General features: G+C 47.5%; 1 non-coding gene across 1 annotated transcript; it reads right to left on the reverse strand.

Moving 5' to 3' along the window:
* Window positions 1-5266: 5266 nt before the first annotated feature.
* Trnap-cgg lies at window positions 5267-5341 on the reverse strand. The gene has a single exon. It is a non-coding gene; the product is annotated as a tRNA-Pro (tRNA).
* Between the last annotated feature and the right edge of the window lie 678 nt (window positions 5342-6019).

Consider the following 6019-nt stretch of genomic DNA (forward strand, 5'->3'; position numbering starts at 1 on the left):
GGCAGTAGCGGGATTCATATCCGGGTCCGAAGACGTTTTGATTACGAATAAAAGACGCTACCCCAAAACCACGGGTTGTATTAACCCGAAATAGGGGAGAGAATGTCACAAGTATGGTAAGCGAGTGGGGTCGCAATCATTAAACTTACTACGTTGCTGAAATATCTTTTCACGAAATTTCTGTCACTTAACTTTCTCCCCTGAATGCGGAATTAATTTGTTGACTCAGATACATAGTGATAAATGACCACTGTAAAAGAGAGAGAGAGAGAAGGCTGGGGGGGGGGGGGGGGAGAGACAGCGCAAAGTCACAACTCACACGGAAATATTTAGTTACTAATTTTTCCCACGAGTATTCGACAGTAGAATGGTCGACAAATTTGAAATTGTTTGTATGAACACGTGTGAAACACACAGGCCTTAACCATTGCGCTGATGTGGGCGTGTACACACGTCCTGGTACGCCGCTTGCCCAGGTGCTGTGGACGTGTACACGCTTGCCGCTTGTTTTCCTACGTCCTGAGCCGCCGATTTCTCACAGCTGCGGACGAGTTATTTCCATGTCTGGACGAATAAAATACACTCCTGGAAATTGAAATAAGAACACCGTGAATTCATTGTCCCAGGAAGGGGAAACTTTATTGACACATTCCTGGGGTCAGATACATCACATGATCACACTGACAGAACCACAGGCACATAGACACAGGCAACAGAGCATGCACAATGTCGGCACTAGTACAGTGTATATCCACCTTTCGCAGCAATGCAGGCTGCTATTCTCCCATGGAGACGATCGTAGAGATGCTGGATGTAGTCCTGTGGAACGGCTTGCCATGCCATTTCCACCTGGCGCCTCAGTTGGACCAGCGTTCGTGCTGGACGTGCAGACCGCGTGAGACGACGCTTCATCCAGTCCCAAACATGCTCAATGGGGGACAGATCCGGAGATCTTGCTGGCCAGGGTAGTTGACTTACACCTTCTAGAGCACGTTGGGTGGCACGGGATACATGCGGACGTGCATTGTCCTGTTGGAACAGCAAGTTCCCTTGCCGGTCTAGGAATGGTAGAACGATGGGTTCGATGACGGTTTGGATGTACCGTGCACTATTCAGTGTCCCCTCGACGATCACCAGTGGTGTACGGCCAGTGTAGGAGATCGCTCCCCACACCATGATGCCGGGTGTTGGCCCTGTGTGCCTCGGTCGTATGCAGTCCTGATTGTGGCGCTGACCTGCACGGCGCCAAACACGCATACCACCATCATTGGCACCAAGGCAGAAGCGACTCTCATCGCTGAAGACGACACGTCTCCATTCGTCCCTCCATTCACGCCTGTCGCGACACCACTGGAGGCGGGCTGCACGATGTTGGGGCGTGAGCGGAAGACGGCCTAACGGTGTGCGGGACCGTAGCCCAGCTTCATGGAGACGGTTGCGAATGGTCCTCGCCGATACCCCAGGAGCAACAGTGTCCCTAATTTGCTGGGAAGTGGCGGTGCGGTCCCCTACGGCACTGCGTAGGGTCCTACGGTCTTGGCGTGCATCCGTGCGTCGCTGCGGTCCGGTCCCAGGTCGACGGGCACGTGCACCTTCCGCCGACCACTGGCGACAACATCGATGTACTGTGGAGACCTCACGCCCCACGTGTTGAGCAATTCGGCGGTACGTCCACCCGGCCTCCCGCATGCCCACTATACGCCCTCGCTCAAAGTCCGTCAACTGCACATACGGTTCACGTCCACGCTGTCGCGGCATGCTACCAGTGTTAAAGACTGCGATGGAGCTCCGTATGCCACGGCAAACTGGCTGACACTGACGGCGGCGGTGCACAAATGCTGCGCAGCTAGCGCCATTCGACGGCCAACACCGCGGTTCCTGGTGTGTCCGCTGTGCCGTGCGTGTGATCATTGCTTGTACAGCCCTCTCGCAGTGTCCGGAGCAAGTATGGTGGGTCTGACACACCGGTGTCAATGTGTTCTTTTTCCCATTTCCAGGAGTGTAGTTTCAAGCATTTATCATTGCGTGCTATCAGTTGCAAAATGTCCGTTTCGATACCTTAAATCATTTGCGAGGCAACGATTGTTTTGACCACATGATTCGCGATGCGCAAGGGCGTGAATGGACACATTATGCACCACCGTTTGTCGAGTATGGCACCCCATAACTCGAGAAGCAAACGACACATCGTTCTTCTCTCAATTTTAAATAAAATTCGATATCTTATCTACATTTCCCTCACTGCAATGTACGAGCTAAAATCAACCGTGCGGAAAGTCTACACACTGCGTTTTCACCTCGGCAAAATATTAAAAATTTCGCGCAATATTTTACTTAATTTGACGCAGTGCAGTAAGTATGACAGAAAAGAAATGAATTTTTTATCGAATGAAGATATCAGTCTGTATGATGTGAAATATCTTTTTTTCTTCTTTACCCAATGGTTTTCAAAAAGATGGAATGCTGTCCGCGCCCGGTAGCTAAGCGATCAGCGCGGCAGAATATCAATCCTAAGGGCCCGGGTTCGATTCCCGGCAGGGTCGGAGATTTTCTCCGCTCAGGAACTGGGTATTGCGTTGTCATAATCATCATCATTTCATCCACATCGACGCGCAAGTCGCCGAATGCCGGCACGGTAGCTCTGAGTGTTCGGTCAGAGAGCCGCTTGGCCTCTGAAATAAAAAACTGAGTGGAAGGATCAACAAACGAGCTTGATCGGATGTCATGTGAGGTCCGCAGTGACCAAACACAATCAGCAAAGGAAAAAAAAATGTGGCATCAAACCAAAGCCTTCTAGATACAAGGCCTACGCACAGCGGCCATTTTGGCACGTGGCGTCACAAACTGTTGGTCATCTTATCTGTAGTCGGCAGTCCTGTTGGCGTGTACGTTGTGTTGAAAGTGTGTGCCAATCGAAGTGTTATATATTTCATACAGTAATCGCCTACAGTTCTTCGAAGTATGGGATACAAGTGTTACGTTCCCTTTTGCCAGGGAAATTATAAATCCCAAAAAGGCATGTAAGTGCACATGTTTCGATTTCCCAGATGTGTGAAGTTCAGAAATTGCTGGATTGAAGCTATTCCCAGACAGGAATTTGTGTCTACGCATCATTCAAGGGTAAGCAAATGGCAAGAAAATTTGTGGCGTGTTATTTGTTTCCATTGCATCATATTTGCCAATTATTTTTAAAAGCAGTTATGTATCATGTACCAGTATAATTTGTTTCTTAATTCTGGACCATTTCTGCGAGGTTAATAGGAAGCAACTATTGTCACACAGAATAATTATATTAAATAGTGTGGCTCGAAAATGTTTAGTATTCCTTGTCATTCCTACCAGGTTATTGAGTTCCCAGTACTTTTATTTGGAAGAGTTACAGAATGATTTTGTTCAGTTTTACGTATACAGACAGCTATTCGGAAATAATTTCCATTTGAGTCAACTACCTTAGAAAATTGCTTTAACGAATTCAGTGTTCGACAGATTAAGCAGTAAAGAAAGCAGAATTTTGATGTAAGTGCATTGTGATTAAATTAACAGCACTCTGTGACACGAATTACAGTCAAGGATATAGGAGAAACAATATTTTTATGTTTAAGGTCTAAAGTTCTGGAGGAACAGGGAAATAAAATATTTTTTCGGGTTTTTTGATTTATTAAATATGACGTCAGGAGGTGCTCCATTTCGTCGAATGATTTGAGTTTCGTGTGAGGTCAGCAAATTTTGAAGTAGAGAGGAAGATTTACGAAATTAACCAGGGAAACAAATTCTTAAATTCTGTAGGAGCTCCAGCTGCTTTATTTAAAACCAAAACATCTGCTTGTTATTGCATATTGCCGATTTTTTACTGCAAGAAAACATAGCTCCTGAGGTTCTTGTTGTTGTTGTGGTCTTCAGTCCTGAGACTGGTTTGATGCAGCTCTCCATGTAACTCTATCCTGTGCAAGCTTCTTCATCTCCCAGTACCTACTGCAACCTACATCCTTCTGAATCTGCTTAGTGTATTCATCTCTTGGTCTCCCTCTACGATTTTTACCCTCTACGCTTCCCTCCAATACCAAATTGGTGATCCCTTGATGCCTCAGAACATGTCCTACCAACCAATCCCTTCTTATAGTCAAGTTGTGCCACAAACTTCTCTTCTCCCCAATCCTATTCAATACCTCCTGAGGTAAAAGACAGAATTTAAATTTACAGTTTGTATTCGAGCCTAGAAACGCGTATTTAAGGAAAACAGTCAAAATAATTTTACATCTTGAAATATCATAGGACAGCTTTGTTCAGTTACTTTACGCAGTCATATAAATTTCCATACTTTCATTACAAGGCCACGTAGAAGAGGAAAGCACGAGAATCCCTATGCGGTCTCAACGTTAAGACTCGTAAAGTTCGTATAGCTGCAGAGTGCTTAACAGGAGCGTTAGGACACAGACCAGACCATCAGTATGTGACGTCACAAGTGTGCGCGCAGGCCTGTAGTCTAGGTGGTGTTGGTCAAATCGAAAGACTTGCATCCGGCGAAGGGTCTACCCTACGGGAGGCCCTAGTCATATGACATTTTTTAGTCGGAATGCTATCTCTCAGCACAGCCAAAAGCGTTTGGTGAGCACTACAGCTACAACAAAAGCCGCCCACAGCACTGAATGTCTGCAGCAGCGGAAAGGTTAACTGGATGTAGATGTAGGGTGGGTGACACACGTTCGAGCAAATTCCTTGGAGAATGGGACGTAGAGAGGAAGTGTAACAGGGCACTTTGAAAAGTACTTTGCGGTGGGCGGAGTTACATCAGGCAGTCTGTGGGAGCCGGCCTTACCCGGGATCCGGGTTACGGGCAGGACAGGTGACGCAAATGTGGCCGCAGCAAGAGGTCCGGTACGGTCCAGTTGCGGCCGCACGCCGCTGCGTGCCGCCAGTCGACCGGCGCTCGCGTTACACCGCCTCGCCTCCGTGTCTGCCACAGCGGTCCCTCTGACGAAACTCTCCCACGCACCACAGCTTCGATCTCGTTCTGATTTTGTATTACAGACCTCTCTGTTTCTCCCTCCCCGTCTCTCTTTATCTCTGTCCCTCACTGGACCACTTCACTCATTTTGTGGTCATCTTCTTCAACATGTTTTCTCTCTGAACTGCCAGTCTCTTTCATTCGCTCTGATCTTTATTCTCGTTCCTCATCTGTAAATACCGTTTTTGTTTCCAGAATGAGATTTTTCACTCTGCAGCGGGGTGTACGCTGATATGAAACTTCATGGCAGATCAAAACTGTGTGCCGGACCGAGACTCGAACTCGGGACCTTTGCCTTCCGCGGGCAAGTGCTCTACCAACTGAGCTACCCGAGCACGATTCACGCCCCGTCCTCACAGCTTTAATTCTGCCAGTACCTCGTCTCCTACCTTCCAAACTTTGCAGAAGCCCTCCTGCGAACCTTGCAGAACTAGCACTCCTGAAGGAAAGGATATTGCGGAGTCATGGCTTCGCCACAGCCTGGGGGATGTTTCCAGAATGAGATTTTCACTCTGCAGCGGAGTGTGCGCTGATATGAAACTTACTGAGAGATCAAAACTGCGTACCGGACAGAGACTCGAACTCGGGACCTTTGCCTTTCCCGGGCAAGTGCTCTACCAACTGAGCTACCCGAGCACGACTCACGCCCCGTCCTCACAGCTTTACTTCTGCCAGTACCTCGTCTCCTACCTTCCAAACTTTGCAGAAGCTGTCCTGCGAACCTTGCAGAACTAGCACTCCTGAAAGAAAGGATATTGCAGAGACATGGCTTAGGCCGGTATTACACTATCAAATTTCTTTGTCAGATATCTTTGTCCAGTATCTCTGTCAAAGATATTTGATGGTGTAATAGGGAACTTTGTCAAATGTCGTCCAATATGTGATCAAATCTAGGGACTCACTGTAGATTTGATCAAAGAAGTCGCTTGTCTTCTGTTCACTGCAATGTGACATGTTACCATATGCAGCGCTAGCATCGCTACATTCTGTCGTCTGTAGTGTTTTTATAAACAT

This window comes from Schistocerca piceifrons, chromosome 9, assembly GCF_021461385.2.
Source record: "Schistocerca piceifrons isolate TAMUIC-IGC-003096 chromosome 9, iqSchPice1.1, whole genome shotgun sequence".
Classification (NCBI taxonomy): Eukaryota; Metazoa; Arthropoda; class Insecta; order Orthoptera; family Acrididae; genus Schistocerca; species Schistocerca piceifrons.